Here is a 19,143-nt window from a genome sequence, read left to right as displayed (position 1 = left end):
GCAGCCTCAGAGACACAATTACAATTTAACTCAACAACATCATCAGCATCAGTGCTTTTCACATATAACAGATTTCTCCCACCTTTATCTTCTTTGGTAACTCACCAAAATTTTCTTGCTCTTGGGTCCACTTCAGAACTGCTGCTTTTCTTGAAAAACCTCTGTGTGAATGAGAAGGGGGAAATTACACCTAAAGAAAGAAAAACTGGACAAGAGAATGACAGATCATCTTGGTTTTCACACCTTCAAAGTGATGAATCTATATCCTTTCACTAGTCTTTGGCTAATCCCTTCACACCTAATTTAATGCTAATTTAATCAGTCTGATAGGATTTAAAAGAGGCCACATTCTCAGGGTAGAGTGGATTAGAACCCTGCCAGAACAGGAGTGTGTGTCCTTAGAAAGAATATAGTCAGTGTTATGATTTGGTCCAACTGTTCTCCTCAGTCAAGAGCCTTTTGCAAGGACTTGCTCACCCTGAACACTCTTATTTATGGAGATCTTACTCTATATCACATCAAAGAGGTCACGGCCCACATAAAATATACTTCTGATGAGATTTAATTGAGTTGCTTGCCTAGCTGACAAAATCTTAGATTTGGTCCATTTCATTAAATTCCTTTACTAATCTCAATTTCATAAATTTCTTTTGGTAATATGGAGCTGCTCTCCCTGCCACTCTCTACCACCCCCCCTAATGTTTGTGTAAGTCTTCGAAAAGCCGTTTGTACTGTACCTACAGTGAACGAAGCATCCCTTTCCGAGCTCCTACTATGTGGCAATTCTGGAGCTCCCACATCCTAGGATTTTAAACCTTTGTCATTCTGAAACCCACTGTACCCTCACATCTCCACCAAGCACATGCATTTAGTAGATCCCCTACCTTATTTCTTTGTGCCAAAATTTCAGCTTCAGAGAACGGAAACGGGGGACCCAAGAAGCTCCACCTGTCTGCTGCAGGGCGCTTGGCCTGCTCCCCAGGCTCAGGAAACTGGAATGAGATCTCCCTCACAGAGACTCTTAGCACACTTATAATCTAGTCCCCCCAGGTGCCCAATAGCAGTGGCGTCACCAGATCCCATATCTGGCCTCCATGCTATCAGCCCAAATTCACAAAAGGTAGATATGTCCCTTATATCACCAGTGTATCTTCCCCGGGTCGTTGATTGCCTTTATATTTTATTTATTTAATATTGCAGCCTACAAAAAGTTTTGCATTTTCATGTAATAAAACCCACCAATTTTTTTTCCTTCATGGCTTTTCCTTTATTTGTATACTTAAAAAAGTAGTTCCTAGCCACTCAGTACTCACCTTAGGTATTTATTTGCTTATGTTTTCTGCTAGCTTAGGTATGGGTTTCATGATTTTAAATTAAACTCTGTAATCTATTTTGAATTTTTTTGTGTATAGGATATAATATAGAGCAAAGATCATTTTATCCCCTTTTAAATTGTGAAATACATTGTTAAAGAAAAAGCATAAAATACATATTATGGTTCGATGCAAACTGATATATAGGTTTTATATAAAGGGACTTTCTATCTTTTGCTTTTTAACAATTTATATTTTTGGAGATTTATAAAAGACGGAATGATTTCAGTTTTTAGAAGATTGTTGCAACATTGTAGTTGACTCCTTTTCATTTTGTCTTCTTAGCAGCATTTTAAGGCACATTCAATTTGTTGAAAGCTAAAGGTCATAGATTATGTGTCATCATATTAACTGATTTTTTGAAAATTGATAAGAACAACCTGTTGTTTTCCCACTATTCACTCATTTAATCATTCAACATTCATTCAATTGGTAAAATTAAAATTTTGACAACACCTTGCTTGGGAGATGGGGATCAGTGAGATCTCGTATGATCGTTGGTGGGCTATACATTGAAAGAGTAATTTTGGGAAACCATTTGCCATTCTCTTGCAAATTTGAGCATTCCTATCCTCTATGAATCAGTAATACCATTCTTGGTTATACCCAAGGCAAAAAAAATTTTTTTTTTTTGAGGAGATCAGCCCTGTGCTAACATCTGCCAATTCTCCTCTTTTTTTGCTGAGGAAGACTGGCCCTGGGCTAACATCCGTGCCCATCTTCCTCCACTTTATATGGGACGCCGCCACAGCTTGGCTTGCCAAGCGGTTCGTCGGTGCGCGCCTGGGATCTGAACCAGCGAACCCCGGGCCTACGCAGCGGAGCACATGCACCCAACCACTTGTGTCACCGGGCCAGCCCCCCGAGGCAAAATTTAACTCATGTACTTGCACAAGAATTTCATGGAAGCTCTCTTTTTAATAGCAAAAAAGCTGAAACAACCCAAATGCCCATGACAGGAGAATGAAAAAATACATCATAGTTTATTCAGACAGTGGAATGTTATACAGCAGTGAAAATAAGTAAAATAGAGCTATGTGCAACAACATGGTGATGGGATCTTTTTAGCTATTCTTGAGTCAAAAAAGTGTCTCAGAAGGTGACATATTGTATAATAACCTTTCTATGAATTTCAAAAACAAGTAAAACTAAACAATAGATATTTAGCTAGGCATACAAATTTAAAACATCTGAAAAAAGACGACCAGAAAACACAAAATTCAGAATAATGATTCCCTCTGGGATGGAAGGATGAGATAGATGAGGAGCCCAGAGGAGATGTGAATTATTGGTAATGATCTTATTCTTGGATGGGTTCACAGGTATGTATTCATCATTTTACTGAAAATAAAAACAAATGAAAGAATAATTAAACTAAAAGGAGCCATGCACAGAACAATGGTGACAAGAAGTCATGAGATCAGGATTATGATTAATCTATTCATGTGTCCCTAAGGTTCTATCTCTCCCTTCTTCCGACAGCCAGCAAAGAATCTCACAAACACTCAGACAGAAGAATGAAGTCCCTTTCAAAGAAAAAAAATTAGGACAGCTCCCTAAACTCTTTGCAGCACTTCATGCCATAACTGTAAATAAAACTCACGTCTTGGTCATACTTTAACGATTTGGTTCTAGTTTTCTTGTGTTGAGATCAGCGAGGCAACTTAGCCATCAGACTCTGGGTGACCTGGGGACATGGAACCAGGGACATGCCACCAGTGACCTCACATTATCCAGTGTCTTCTAACTTCACTCCACCCCATAAAAGTGGGACTCAAAACCAGCAATGTTCTGAAGAGGTGGGGCCTCATAAAAGTGCCAGGGGATAGTATATACAGACAAGAGCACACGCCATGCTGCCCTCTGCTATGAATTCAAGGGCTGTAGGTAAACACAAAGGAAGAGCAGGAATGGGAATGCTACTATGCCAGAGCCGAGGCAAAACACAGAACCTTGGAGAAGCCTCTTCTCTCTTGGGCGAATGCGACCTGTTCATTCATTTCCCCAGATATGAAATATCTAATGCATGCCACTGTGGGCCAGGCACTGTGCTGGGCGCTGGGGAATCAAAGGCCCTGTCTGCAGGGAGTTTACAATAAGTAAAGGAGGTAATGTAATTTTAGAGGCTCCCAAACTTGCTGTGTGACCTTGGGAAAGTAACTTAGCTTCTCTGGTCCTTTCCTGCAGTGCCTGTTTCATGGGCCCCATGTGATTGCACTCAGAAAGGCCCCGTGCTTGGTTTAATGCTCTGCTGTTGCCATCTTGATGTTCCTCATAATTTTAGTTTTGCACTGAGCCCTGCAAATTATACAGCTAGTCTTGGTTTCTTGACTTGTGAAACAGGGTTAAAATAGTACCTTCTTAGAAACAGAAAGTAGGGGTTGGGGGAGGGGGAGATGGGAGATGAGTTTCAGTTTTGCAAGGTGAAAAAGTTCTAGAGATCTGTTGCACAACAATGTGCACAAGAACATGAATGTTGTGTAACAATGTGAATACACTTAACAATACTGAACACTTAAAACTGGTTATGAGGGCAAATTTTATGTTGTGTGTGAAAAAAAAAAAAGGGCAGATAAAAAAAATAGTACCTTCCTCATAGGGTTGTTAAGACAATTCCATGACAGTGCCTGGCACAGAAGCACCATATAAGTGTTGTTTGGGAAATAAATTCAAGTGGCAAATGCTAGAGATGTTTCTTTGAAGTGCTTCCAACTTGGATAAATATAATAACACAACAACTATGGCTGGCATTTACCACCCATTTCCTATTCACCATGTTTTGTGCCAGTACTTTTAATGTAATCGTCCCTAAATCCCCCCAAGAACCCTATGAATGGGTCCCAATATTATCTTCATTTTATAAATAAGGCAATGAGGTTCAGAGAGGTGAGGTCACGTGCTTGAGGTCACACAGGAGCCACAATTTAAAACGGGGTGTGCCTGGCTGGGAAGGGCAGTCTCTTAACTACTGACTCTATTTTACGGCCGAGGCGACCTATGGAAGGGCCCATGGGAAGGGGTGCCCTCTCTCCGGGTACCAGGAACAAAGTTGGTCCACAGCCAACAGACTGGCCCCCGGCTTTCCTCCCTCTGTTATCTTTGGTCTTGTGTTTTTATCTTGTCTCTGCTCCTAGATTAAGTTCTCAGAGGGCACAGACCTCACCTGCCTCACCTATGTCTCCCCTAAGGCACCTGGCAGGTGCTGGGTAATTATTTGTGGAGCCCAAAAATGACTCTTGATAAGTGGTTCTGTCTGGCTTCGCCAACGGTAACAAGCTTGGTCGATTAAAGCAGGGCAGTGGCCTTGAATCTCCCCTCATATTCCCAAACGTCCCTTGAGGAAGTGCAAATGGGGACACCCGTGTGTACGTAGGCCATCCCTCAGGCTTTTGCCTGCCCTCCCCCACTCTGCACTCAGGCTTGCTGATCCGATAGGCCTGGCACTGTGTACCTGCTTGATGTGTCCTAGTTCACTTATCCGTACCATGACCCTGTGAGGTAGCTGTGATTCTCTTCGGGTTTTACACAGGAGGCAAACTGAGGCTCAGAGACAGGATCCCAAAGTCACACACCCCAGAGGTGAGTCCCAGATCACAGGCAGTAGTGATGGGGCCAGGATTCAAACCCAGTGGTGAGCTTACTCCTCCTGTCAGGTGTTCCTGGTGGTGTCTGTCAAACCCCTGCCAATCTCAGGCATGCACCTTACCTTCGGTTTGCTGGCTTTTCTCCTGGAGAACACTGGATGAACGGGGTAGGGGAAAGGAGAAAGGGGCCCATTCATCTTATAGATCCTTATTGATTGACGGCTTGCTCCTGGCGTGGTTCTAGGCACTCGGGATACGGCAGCGAACACGATGGGCAAGGCTTTTACTCTCTGGAGTTTCCGTTCGAGTGTGGGAGAAACACAGTAAGCAGCTGGACAAGCAAAGAGAGAATAACTGTAGAAGGTGATAAGCGCTGTGAAGAAAATAAAACAAGGTAGTGAGATGGAGAGTGGGTGAGAGCGACAACACTGGAGGGTTAAGAAAAGCCTCTGTGAGGAGGTGATATTGAGTTGGCATTTGAATGACAAGAATTAGCCATGTGAGGCTCCGGGGGAAGAAGTTTCTAGGAGGGTGAACGGCAAGTGAAAGAGCCCTGAGGTGTGATCTAGGGACGGTCAAAAGGCTGGGGTGGCTGAAGTGCAGATGATGATAGGGAGTGGCAGGGCTCAAGCCAGAGAGATAAGCCGGGGCCAGATCATGCAGGACCATAAGAGCCATTTAAACAAATTTTGATTTGAGAGACGAATGTCCTAGAGGAGTATGAGAACTCAGGACCCCCCTATGTTAACGTTCAGGGCAGTTTGAGTCTGGCTGGTACCATGGGTTCCTAAGACCCAAGTCACAGCTGAACTATAATTCCCTTCAGGAGCATCCTGGGAGGTTCCAGGAACTTGAAGGGGCCCAGGATGGTGTGAGGTTGTCAGGTGTGGTTTATTTAAAAGGCAGAGGTTGGGTGACACATACACCATGGCTCATAGCATCTTCCCAGTAGTCACAGGACCAGGTTACAGCTTCAGACACGTGGGGAAGGATGATCCCAAGGACAGCTGTTTCTTCCTGCAGCTCCGGGAGCCTGTTCCACCTGCCGTACAGGATGGCGACATAGAGCCGTCAGAAATGGGTCAAAGGTAACTCTAATAACATAGGCCTGTGACATGGTCGAGGGCCCGGAAGGCACTGGCAGTAGAAATCCTCCTCAGTGAAGCAGGAAAAGGGAGACAGGGAGGAGAAGGATTGCCCATATTTCAGCGCTCTGTGCCAAGGCATGGAGCTTGTTCCAAATGCAGAGGCTGGAGAGTCTGAATCAGAGGGCTTTGCAGGATATGCCGATGATTCTGATGCACATCCACGATTAAGAATCACCAACTTCGAGGTTGCACGTGGTTAAGGGCACAGGTGCAGGCACTACATAGCCTGATTCAAATCCCAGCTCTGCCACGTACTGCTTGAGGGGCACTGAGCAAGTCACATCAGCTCACTGTGCCACAGTCTCCTCACTGTCAAATGGAGCTAATAATAACAGTACCTCATTCGTAGGCTGTTGCAAGGGATAAAGCACTTGAGAGCAGTACCAGCACAGAGTAAGTGCCACGTAAACAATGGCCATCATTATGCTGTTTCATTGACCTTCAGGACCACCCTGTAAGGAAAGTATCATTATTATTCAGATTTACAAACGAGAACTGAGGTTAAGCGACATTTCCAAGGTCATACTGAAAGTATTTTATTTGCCAAAACAAGAAGACAAAAAAACGAATTCCATCCCAAAATGCTCAAATGATCTGGAGTCCAATGAGTCCGTATTGCCCATTGCTCTGAAGGCAGGAGGCAATAATAATACCTTTCTTGCAGGGTTATCCTGAAGGCAAAATGTGGCAGTTAAAAAGGAGGAGGCAAAATTCCGCTCCCAGTCATAGCCGAGTGACTCCTCCCAGATCAATCCTGTGCAGATAACTATAAACCCCGGACAAAATGTAAAAAACTAACCACCTGAAGACACTGAGGAGGTGCTGGAGGGGTGTCGTCACCTGGAAGAAGGGGACAGCACTGGGTAAGTGTCCATTTTCGAAGGCAGGGCAAGTCTGTACCAAGGGCGGATGGCTGAAACTTTGCTGGAATATACCTGGTTTTCCTGGCCTGAAGAACCAGAGGACAGGGCACGAACAAACACCACCTCTGGAAATGGAGGGAGCAGTCCCGCAAAGGGAGATCCCGAGAAAGGAGTCCCAAATGCTGTACATGAACTCTGCCCAAATCTCTAGCAGAATTCTTGCATACAGGGCCACTCCAGCGAAGGCTCAAGAAAGCCGACCAATGCTTTAGCTGCCGCTCACCCCAGGGGAGGCGGTCTGCAGTTTGAGTTCAGCCAAGTGAACTGACTGCCTTAAAAAAAAAGGAAATGAGACAGCCTGCTATGTGCTGATACGGTGAGGTATTCAAAATATATAGTTAGGTGCAAAGCACAGTAAAAACCAGTGTATAGTATGCTATCAAAATTATATATGTATATGAGACTATTTGTATACATATGTATACACACACTTATACATGCAAATATACATACACACTTGTATATATCTAGAGTATTTCTGAAAAACTGAAAGGATACACAAACTGGTAACAGTGATTGCCTTCTGGGAAGGGAAAATGCAATTGGGTGGCGGGTCGAACAATACGAGAGGAAGAACCACTTTTTTTCCCCTTTGGGTTTTTTTTTTTTTTAGTCAGATTCATTGAGGTATAATTTTCATGCAGAAAAGTTCACCCTTTTTAGTGTAGTTTCCCGAGTTTTGGCAAACACATGCAATCAGGTGACAACAACCACAGTCACAATATAGAATATTTCTGTCACCCGCTGAGATTCCCATGTGCTCCTTTGCAATCAACCTCTCCCTCTACTGCCAGCCCCTGGCAGCCATTGACCTGTTTTCTGTTCCCACAATTTTGCCTTTTCCAGATCGTCGTATAAATGGAACCATAGAGTATGCTGCCGTTTGAGGCTGGCTTCTTTCACTTAGCATATTGCATTTGAAATTCATGCATGTTGTTGCAGCAGCAGTTCATTCCTGTTAGTTGCTGACTAATCTTCCACTGCATATTGATGCACCGCAGTCAGTGTATACATCTGTTGAATATTTGGTTTGTTTCCTGTTCTGGTAATTATGAATAACACTGCTATAAAATTCATGTATAGGTTTATTTATGAACATAAGTTTTCATTTCTCCTTGGTAAATAGCTAGGAAGGGGTTACTGGGAAATATTATAAGTATATGTTTAACTCCAAAAATTTGCCAAACTGTTTTCCAAAGTGGCTTCATTTTACATTCCTACCAGCAATGTATGAGACTTCCAGGTGGTCTGCAGCCTTGTCAGCACTTCGTATTGTCAATTTTTTTTCTTTTTTTGTCTTTTTTTTTTTTTTACAGTTCTAACAGATATGTAGGAGTATCTCATTTTGGTTTTAATATAAAATTCTCTAATAGTTAATAATGTTGAACATCTTTTCATGTGCTTATTTGCCACCCCACATATCTTCTTTTCTTTATAAAAGCATTATTGAGATGTAATTCAGATATCATGAAATTTACCTTTTTAACATATACAATTCGGTGGTTTTAAGTATACTCAGGTTTTACATATACTCACAGAGCTATGCAACCGTTACCATTATCTAATTTCAGAACATTTTTATCACCCCCAAGAGAACCCCTGTACCCATTAGCAGTTGCTCCCCATTCATGTCCACCCCCACCGCTTATCCTCCACCCCTACCCTTTCCCAACCCCAGATAACCAATAATCTACTTTGTTTCTATGGATTTGCCTATTCTGGCTATTACATACAGATGAAATCATACAATATGTGGTCTTTGGTGTCTGGCATCTTTCACTGAGTATAATGTTTTCAATATTCACCTATGTTTTCAAGGTTCATCCAGATTGTGGCGTGTATTAGTACTTTATGCTGAGTAATAGTGTAGCTTTTTATGGTGAATGATATTCCATTGTATAGAGTTTTGTTTATCTATTCGTCAATTGATGAATGTTCAGATTGTTTCCACTTTTTGGCTATTATGAATAAAGCTGCTATGAACGTTCATGTACAAGTGTTTGTACGGACATATCTTTCAACTCTCTTGGGTATATATCAATGAGTGGAACTGGAGGATCGTATGATAATTCTATGTTTAACTTCTGAATGAGAAATCACCAAACTGTTTTCCACAGCAGCTAGACCATTTTACATTCCCATAAGCAGCATATGAGGGTTCCCATTTCTCCACATCTTCACCAATACTTGTTATTGTCCTTCTTCTTGATTACAGCCGTCTGGTGGGTATAAAGTGGTAACTTACTATGGTTTTGATTTGCATTACCTTAATGACTAGTGATGTTGAGCATCTTTTTGTGTACTTAATGGCCATTTATATATCTTCTTTAGAGAAATATGTGTTCAAATCCTTTGAACATTTACAAATTGGGTTGTCTTTTTGTTGTTGACTTGTAGGAGTTCTTTATATAGTCTGGATACAAGTCCCTTATCAGACATATAATTTCATGATGTCTTCTTCAGTTTCTTACGTCCTTTGAAGCACAAAATTTTTAATTTCGTTGAAGTGCAATGTATCTATTTTTTCTTTTGGTGTCATAACTAAGAAATCATTGCCTGGTCTATAATCACAAAGATTTATTCTTATGTTTTCTTCTAGAGTTTTATAGTTTTAGCTTTTATAATAAGTTAGGTTTATGATTTATTTTCAGGTAAGTTTGCACATGGTGTGAGGTAGGGGTCCAATTTCACTCTTTTGCTTGTGGGATAACCAATTGTCCCAGGATCATTTGTTGAAAAGACTATTCTTTCCCCAATTGATAGTCTTGGCACCCTTGCTGAAAATCAATTAGCCATAAATATGAGTTTATTTCTGAACTCTCAAATCCATGCCATTGAGCTATAAGTCTATCCTTAAGCCAGTACCACACTGTTTTGATTACTGTAGTTTTATAGTAAGTTTTGAAATCAGCAACTGTGCATCCTTCAACTTTGTTCTTCTTTTTCAAGATTGTTTTGGATATTCAGGGCCCCTTGCATTTCAATATGAATTTTAGAATCAGCTTATCAATTTCTGCAAAAGATCCAGCTGGAATTTTAATACAAATTGCCTTGAATTTGTCAATCAGTTTGGGGAGTATTAGAAGTATAACTGTATTAAGTCTTCTGATCCATGAATATAGGATGTCTTTCTATTCATTTAGGATTCTGTAATTACTTACAACAATGTTTTATAGTAGTCACTGTACAAGTCTTTCTCTTCTATTGTTAAATTTATTTCTAAGTATTTTATTCTTTTTGATGCTATTATAAATGGAATTTTTTTCTTAATTTCATTTTCAAATTGTTCACTGATAGTTTGTGTATATTCTTTGGTGAATTGTCTGTTCAAATATTCTGTCCATTTTTTAACTGAGTTGTTCATTTTCTTATTATTGAGTTTTAAGAGTTTTTTTTTGTATAATACAATATTTATTCTATTATAATAGAACATATGTTTTGTAAATATTGTCTCCTAGTCTGTGGCTTGTTTTTTCCTTTCTTTAACAGTATCTTTCAAACAGCAGTTTAAAATTTTGATGACATTCAATACATCAAATTTTTCCCCTGTGGATCATACTTTTTCTGTCTTATCTAAGAAACTTTTGCCTAACTCAAGGTAACAAAGATTTTCTCCTACATTTTCTTCTAGATGTTTTATAATTTTAGGTTTTACATTTCTGCTTATCCTCCATTTTCAGTTAATTTTTGATTATGGGTCGAGGCTTATTTTTGTTTGCATATGGATTTGCAATTGTTACAGTACTGTTTGCTCAATAGGCTGTCCTTTCTCCCTTAAAAGCCTTTTCACTTTTGTTGAGAGCAATCCATTTTATATACGTATTTTCCTTTGTTTTTATTTTGAAATATATATACTGAAAAGTGCGTAAAACATATACGTTCAGTTTAAAGAGTAATTATATAGAGTACCATCTAGGTCAATCTCCAACTACAACCCCTACAAGAACACTGACCATCTTGGTTTTGTAATAATGATTCTCTTGCTCTTATTTAAAGATTTACTATGTATGTATGCATCCTTAAACAATGTAGTTTAGTTTTCTTTTGTTTTTTTTTGTGAGGAAGATAAGCCCTGAGCTAACATCCAGTACCAATCCTCCTCTTTTTGCTGAGGAAGATTGGCCCTGGGCTAACATCTGTGCCCATCCTCCTCTACTTTATATGTGGGATGCTGCCACAGCATGGCTGGATAAGTGGTGCGTAGGTCCAAGCCCGGGATCTGAACCTGTGAACCTCGGGCCACCAAAGCACAGTGCTCGAACTTAACCACTACGCCACCAGGCTGGCACCTGTAGTTTAGTTTTGACTGTTTTTGAACATTATTATATGAATGGAATCATACTGTGTGTATTCTTTTTTAACTGTGGCAAAATACACAGCATACAATTTACTATCTTAACCATTTTCTAGTGTACATTTCAGTGGTATTAAGTACATTCACAATGTTGTGCAACCATCACCACCATCCATCTCCAGAACTCTTTCCATCTTGCAAAACTGAAACTCTGTACCCATTAAACAATAACTCCCATTAACCCTGAATGTATTCTTTTGTATCTTGCTTCTTCTTTTTCAGTATGATGTTGTGAGAGGTCTCTATGACATCACATACAATGATATAGCTCATTTATTTTTATATAATGGTGTTTCTCAAAATCAGAGCATTGAAGAGGTCAAAACTATTTTTGTGGAACTGACTATACATACATAGTAGACAGTACTAACAAGTTGTTGCCTTTTTTATCTTTATTCTCTCATGAGTGTACTGTAGAACTTTCCAGAAACTACATGATGTGTGATATTGTAACAGACTGAATGTAGAATCAGATATGAGAATGCAGCTGTCTTCTATGAAGGCAGACATTAAAGAGATTTGCAAAAATGTAAAATAATGCTGCCATTCTTGCTAGGTTTTAATTGTTTTTTGGAAAATAAGTTATTTTTCATAACAATATTGTTTATGCTATGTTACATATTTATTATTTTAAAAGTGAATTAATAAATAAATATTTTTAAAGTTTCTCAGTTTAAATTTCCTATATAGTAAATACCTATAGATATTAACCCATATAAACAGAAGCTCTTTGACATAGTCAATAGTTTTTAAGAATGTAAGGGAATCCTGAGATCGAAAAGGTTGAGAATTATTGCTGTATAATATCCATTGTGTGAATATATCACAATTTATTTATGCATTCTACTATAAATGGACATACGGGATGTTTCCAACAGCATTATGAACGATGCTCCTATGAATAATCTTAAATGTATCTCCTGCTGCACGTATGCATGAGGAGAGGAATTGCAGATCTTCAACTTTAATAATGTCACACTGTTTTCCAAAGTGGTTCTACCCCTTTATATTCCCACCACAGTAAATGAGTGCCTATGGCTCTACATTTGAACCAACACGTGGAATTACAATGCTTTTTATTTTTTTGCCAATTTTATGGATGTATGATAGAGATCTACTTTCCATTGGGTATTATTTTGTGTATTTTAAATTTTGTTTCATGTGCATGTTTAATTATAAAAATTTATACTATATGTTTTAAAAAAGCAAATTTGTCTTTATAAAACCACTTTAAAATCTTTCCCTACAAATATGTTGAAGGTGCTTACATATTTTTTTCTCCGAAAAATTTCCTCATAAAAATAGAATGTGCTATTCATCTGCATGTCTTATTTTTTGGGCAAATACGGATAAATGGCAGGGCTGGAATTTTAACCTGTGTGTCTCTCTTACTCTAGGCTCTTCCACTTCTGTTTAGAAAAGCATAGTGACAGGCTGCAGATCTTTTCTTGTTTTTTTTTGATTTGATTTTAACCAACCTGCTCAAGTGGATACTGCTGATGGCTGCCCCCTAGTGGACTCCTGCGACACTGCTCCCACTGGATTGGAGGAGGCTCCCTCTGCCTTGCCTTGCTCTTTCCCGCTGGAGGGCAAGGCCTCTGTTCTGTATTAGCATACTGCTTCCAGCAGAGAGTAAACAGATCCATAATCCCCAGTGTGGCCAGGGTGTAAAGAAGTGACATTCTTACCCCTGCAGAATGAGGACACTTTTGGGGACCAAGATCAAGGTCAGCCCGTAGCATCAGAGCTTTGGTTTCAAGTTTGGTTGGGTATCAGACTGAAGAGGCACAGCAGTCTTTAACCTAATACACTTTCTCAACCTCAGCACTATTGACATTTTGGGCTGGATAATTCTTTGTTGTGGGGGCTGTCTTGTGCATTGTAGGATGTTTAACAGCATCCTTGGCCTCTACTTACTAGATGCCAGTAGGATCCTTCCTCTAGTTGTGACAACCAAAAATGTCTCCAGACATTGCCTAACGTCCCTTGGGGGCCAAAATAGGCCCCAGTTGAGAAACACTGTTATAGAGGGACACAAAGCAGGAGATTCAGCTCGCATGGTTCTTTATCTCATGGGAAGGGCCCAAAGACCCATAGCGTCTCTTGCCCCCTCACGCACACAGCGTGTGAGCTGCCCTGATCAGATCCAAGGTGTGCGTAAGTCACCTTTATACAGAGAAGCCTCCCCCTTGATTTGTCACCAATCTTTTACGCCATATTAGTCACATGAGCCTAAGGCTCCCACTCAGATTCAGAGAGCCTCCAATACAGGTGCTTTCCCACACAGCAGAAGAAACTGTCACAACATTCCACACTTATCCTCTTTGTTTTCCAAGGAAACTGCCCTGTGAGAACTCAGAGACCTGAGGTCGTTCCCAGGTAGGCCTGCCCCAGCCCAGGCCTGGAGTGAATTAGCCCTTTACTTACACTGCCACAAAACCCCACCCAGCAAATTAGAGTTGGTTTATTAAGTGCTTCCCCTCCCCGCAGAGACGCTGTCTCCCCACCACCCCACTCCACCAAAAAAAGACAAAATTGCAGGCCTCCGTGTCTGCCAGCACTGCATAACTTCCAAGCAGCCTCCAAGTCTGCTCTCAGCTCCCCCCATCCCTACATCCCAGATGAAATGGGCCATCAAAAATCTAGGCTTCTGGGGTGGCTTGCAATGCCTTACTTTGCTCCTCCACTTAAACTACTCCCCTTTATATCATGTATATTGTCCTAGTTAAATACATTTTCTATATCTAGAAACATTTGTCAGCATTCTAGAGACATCTTGAAATGTTCCCCTAAAAGAAAAGTTTGGGGAAATTTCATAGGCCATGATTCTACTCCAGTGGGACACCAAGATTCTTTCAAGACACTGGTGGCTTCTTATATGGCAAGGTAGTCTAGGGAACATTGGCTGCTGTTGGAAATGTGCTGGGGGCCAAGAAAATTCTGGAAAATCAAAGAGTTGCCCCTCCTCCTTGTAAATGCCTTGTGCCCTCAGAGATCCTTACTTTACTCCCCTCCCAGGGCCATAAAGGAATTCAGGAGAAACAATCAACACCCCTCCCCACCCCCCAACACCCACCCCAGTTAGGTTGCTGAAAGGATAACATGTAAACTTGAATTTACTGATGGCCATTGGGGAGACCCTGCCTGGAATGGAGTTGTCTCCAGTGGAGCTCCCCTTGAAGCAGTTCCTGCGACAAGGATGTGGGTGCAAGTAGTTTATTTGGCAGTTGATCCCAGGGAGGACCAGTAGGGATTAGAGTCACGAGACAGGGACAGGAAGGAAGCCAATTAAGAGTGTTTATGGAACAGGTTACTGCTGTGGGCAACTGGGAGGCAAACCCCATTGGGGAACCCTGGGAGATAGTATAGAACAGGCGTCATAGAGTCATCCCAACCACAAGAGAGAGAGATGGGGTACTGATCCATCCATTCTTATCAGCATTTGTTAAGGGCACTCCCAGCCTCCCTTGCAGGTGGACCACATGGGCTCCAGGGGCCAGAGGGAGCCCTCAGGTAAAGAGTTGCCTCTGCTTGCAGATGGGAGCTGTTGTGAAAGCTATGCACTTAGATTCCCTCGTGCTTCACATTAGGTTCTTCACTCTGTCCTGTCACTGACCCTTCCAGCTGGCGGCCCATTATTACAATTTCTTTGAAAAGGTTGCGAAAAGGAAGGTTAGCGGGATAAGCTACATCTCTGCTGTTCCATTGGGTCCCGAGGCCATAATTTATCTTCAATCACCATTCTCAAGCCTCCTTGACTTTTGCCAGCAATTATTCTTCTTATAAATTCTTTTTATTGAGATATAATTCACAAACCATAAAATTCACTCTTTTAAAATGTACAATGCAATGGTTTTTAGTCTGCTCACACAGTTCTACAATCATCACCCCACCACCTGGTAGCAATCACCCCCACTCCCTTCCCCCACCCCACCACCCAACCCCTGGCGACTGCTAATCTACTTTCTGTCTCTGTGCACTTGCCTATTCTGGACATTTCATGTGAGTGGGATCATACAATGTGTGGTCTTTTGCAACTGGCCTTTTTCACTTAACATAATATTCTCAAGGTTCCTCCATGTAGGAGCACATATCAGTACTTCATTCCTTTTGTGGCTGAATAATATTCTATTGTATGAGTACACTACTTTGTTTATCCATTGAAGTGGACATTTGGGTTGTTTCGACTTTTTGGCCATGATGAACAATGCAGCTATGAACATTCCTGTACAAGTTTTTGTGTGGACATGTGTTTTCATTTCTCCTGGGTATGTACCTAAGAGTGAAATTTCTTGGTCGTATGATAACGCATAGTTTAACTTTTTGAGAAACTGCCAAAGTCTTTTCCAAAGCAGCTGCACTGTTTTACATTCCCACCAGCAGTGTAGGAAGGTTCCGATTTTTTCACATCCTCACCAGCACTTGTTCTTCTTTTTGATTATGGCCATCCTGGTGGGTGTGAAGTGATAGCTCCTTGTGGTTTTGATTTGCATTTCCCTAATGACTGATGATGCTGAGCATCTTTTCATGCGCCTATTTTGGCCACCAATATTGCTTGTCTGATGGTTTAGCCTAGATCTTCATCCCTGAGGGCTCTGAGCCCCTGGTTTTCACGCCTGAAGGAGGCTGAGGTTGCTGTAATTGCCTATTTACAGTTAAAATTGGGCATGGGAACAACAAGGGGCACCCCTGTAAATCCTCTGAGTTTCAGAATTCTCTTCTCTGTGCTCATTAGGTAGCAGCACTCCTATGTCTTTGTGACAGTAAGAGTCAATTAACTCTGCTAATATAGTAACTGCTGTTTTTGCCTGCTGGGCTCTGGCATAAGGAGTCCAAAATGACCAGGTAACAGCTTAGCTTTAGGTTAGCGGAATGGTTACTGGGTCACCTGGTAGCAGCGTCCCTCCACTAGGAACCAGGGCCTTTAATTCAGCAGAGCTTACCGTTGCAGGGAGAGGAAACACAGATTCCCTAAGTGGGTCACTGGGAGTGATGGTGGATGGGTAGTGATGCTGTCCCTTGGTTCTCAGATCCATGCATTATAACTTTTAGGGACACATGCCATATAATGCTGTTGGTTCAAAGAATATATTGCATCTTGAGAGACAGCACCCTAACCCCCAAGGTGTCATCTCCAAGCTGGTATCTTACCTGTGCTTTTAAGAGACGGTTTCAGTATTCTATCAGACAGGCAGCTTCTGACTGATATGGAATACCATGTCCATGGTCATCTCTTCATCATAAAATGAGTCCCTTGGCCTAAGACTTTGTTACCCAGACTCCCGTGATGGAAAATCAGACACTTTGTGAGTCTTCAGATAGTAGTGCTGGCGAAGTAAACAGACCCATTTTTGGAATCCACGTGAACCCCAATAGGGACAAATCACTGCCCCTTCCAGGGTAGAAATGGTCTAATGCAATCAACTTGCCACCTGTGGGCTAGTTGGGTTCTTCCAGGGATGGCGCCATATGGAGGGTTTAGTGTCAATAGATGATGCTGAGAGGCCAAATGTCCAGCAGCAGCAGTGGCTAGATCAGCCTTGGTGGGAGGGAGCCCATGCTACTGGGCCCTTGCCCAGTCTCTGTCTCTGTTATATGGTTATTCCGTTAGGGACTCTCTGAATACAGAGGCTGGCTGATCTCCACTGGACAAGTCACCACCCTGTCCACCGGTTGTTCACTTGCTTTCTTCTGCTGGATGCTCTCTGATGGTCGTTGACATGAGGCACAAGGATCCACACACTTTGTGTTTCCCACAGATCCATCTATGTTCTAATCTTGCTCCTTCAAGGCTCCTGACCAATCATTTAAGCCATTCACCACTGCTAAGAAGTCAGCATACATCCTTAACTCAGGCCACTTCTGTCTTCTCACAAAGTTGATGACCAGATATACTGCCCAAAGCTCTGCCCAGTCTTTGAAAGCTGCTGTGAGTGGGGAGGTAGCGCAGGAGCAGTACATTTCCAGCTCACACCAATATATTGTGCCAACCCATCCATGAACTTGGCTTGGATTTTCTCTTTCTCCATCAGGTAGGTAGGACATAGATAGGAGCTGAGGAAAAGTATCAGAACAATAGAGGTAGATAACAGGGAGGTCTGGGCTACAGGTTGGTGTAACTTAATTGAACCCTCTGGACCTGCTCAGGACTGATTCCAAATATGCCAGTTCCACTGTACTATGGATTTCTGCTGCACTTGCTCAGTCTTATGGTGGGTCCAACAAGAGCCAGCTCGTGATGGGTATCCCATGATTAGGTACTCAGTCTCTGCTGGAGCCCAGCAGCATGTCAGGAGCTGCCTTTTCAAATATTGAAGAGTTCTCTGCTGCAGATGGCATGGCCTTTGTCCAGAACCCTAGGGGTCTGCATTGCAACCCACCTATTGGGGCTCATTAGAGATTCCACATGGTGTCATTTTCTACCACGGATACCTTTATGCCATGGGATCTGCCATGTTATGTGGCTCAAGTTGCAGGACCACTTGTACTGTGCAAACTCTACTGCAAAGCCCTTTTTTGCTCTGGGCCTAATTTGAAACCAATAGCTCTCTGAGATAGTAAGAAGCAGCATCCCCAAGTATGTATGGGTTGTCTCTAAAACCCCAAGAGAGGTACATTGTGCTATGTCTTCTTAGTGATATGAAGTGCCAAGTGCAGTATCCTTTCCTTTATGAGGAGAGGATGTCTTGCTATGCCCCAGATCACCAGGCTGGAAGGAAAACCTCACCAGTGGGGCAGGCTCCTGAATCTTTGTAGAGTTTATCCAGAATGTCCAGAGACTTTCCACTTCCTGCTCACCAGGTCTGATTAGCATGGTGTCATCAGTATAGTAGACTAGAGTGATATTCTCTGGGATGTCCGGGAGATCAAGGTCCTTTGGCACTACATTGTGACACAGAGCAGGAGGGTTGGGACAGCTCTGGACAAGACCACGGATGTGTACAAGTGAACTGAACTGCTCCGGACCGTCCTTTCTGACGGGGATTGAAAAGAACTCATCTGCCAGATCCACAGATGACTCAGTGCAGAGGCTGCATTCATCTGCGCTGGTGGAGATTTCCAAAGAGCAAGAGGCAGCCACTGAAGGGTTTTGATCAGGGGAGCAATGTAATTATATTTGCATTGTAAAGGGTCACTTGGGATTCTGTGTGGGGAATAGATTGGAGGAGAGGGCAAGAACAGATGCAGTAAGAGCTCATATTTTGTGTCCTTTACATATTTGGAGTTGTTGCCTGGTGGGCTTGGCTCTATTCACTGAATAGCTAAGTGAAACAGCAAAGCCCAGCCCAGCTCTGGACCCCGGCTGCTGTCCTTACCGTTGAGCCAGTTTTTCTGTTACTAGAGCCAAAAGCATCCGAACTTGTATAGGCACCGGTAGAATGTTCACCTGGAGCTGCTCGCGGTCCCCTGTGCCACTACACAGAGAGAGCCTGCCGTCAAAAGAGGCCAACACAGAAAAACTGAGCCAAGAGGTTTAGAAAGACAAATTCCCAAAGCCTGATCCAGCAGTGCTGGTATAATCAGTTACAGGAGCCTATAAACCCACCCCTTCCCCCTTTATCTTGAAGCCAATCTGAATGGCGGTTCTGCCATTTGCAATTAAAGAGTTCTGACTCTTACAAGGTTGAACCAGAAGGTGTGAAAGTGAAATTGCTCCTGCTATGGAGGGGGAACAGCAGCAAAAATGGGAAACTGAGCCGGCTCTGATGGAAGTGCTCTGACTTTCCTGTGTCATTTGTTAACACATGCAATTGGGAGAAA

This window comes from Ceratotherium simum, chromosome 26 (genome assembly GCF_057802395.1).
Source record: "Ceratotherium simum simum isolate JZ-2026a chromosome 26, ASM5780239v1, whole genome shotgun sequence".
NCBI lineage: Eukaryota > Metazoa > Chordata > Mammalia > Perissodactyla > Rhinocerotidae > Ceratotherium > Ceratotherium simum.
Note: the sequence above shows the minus strand (reverse complement) of the source record.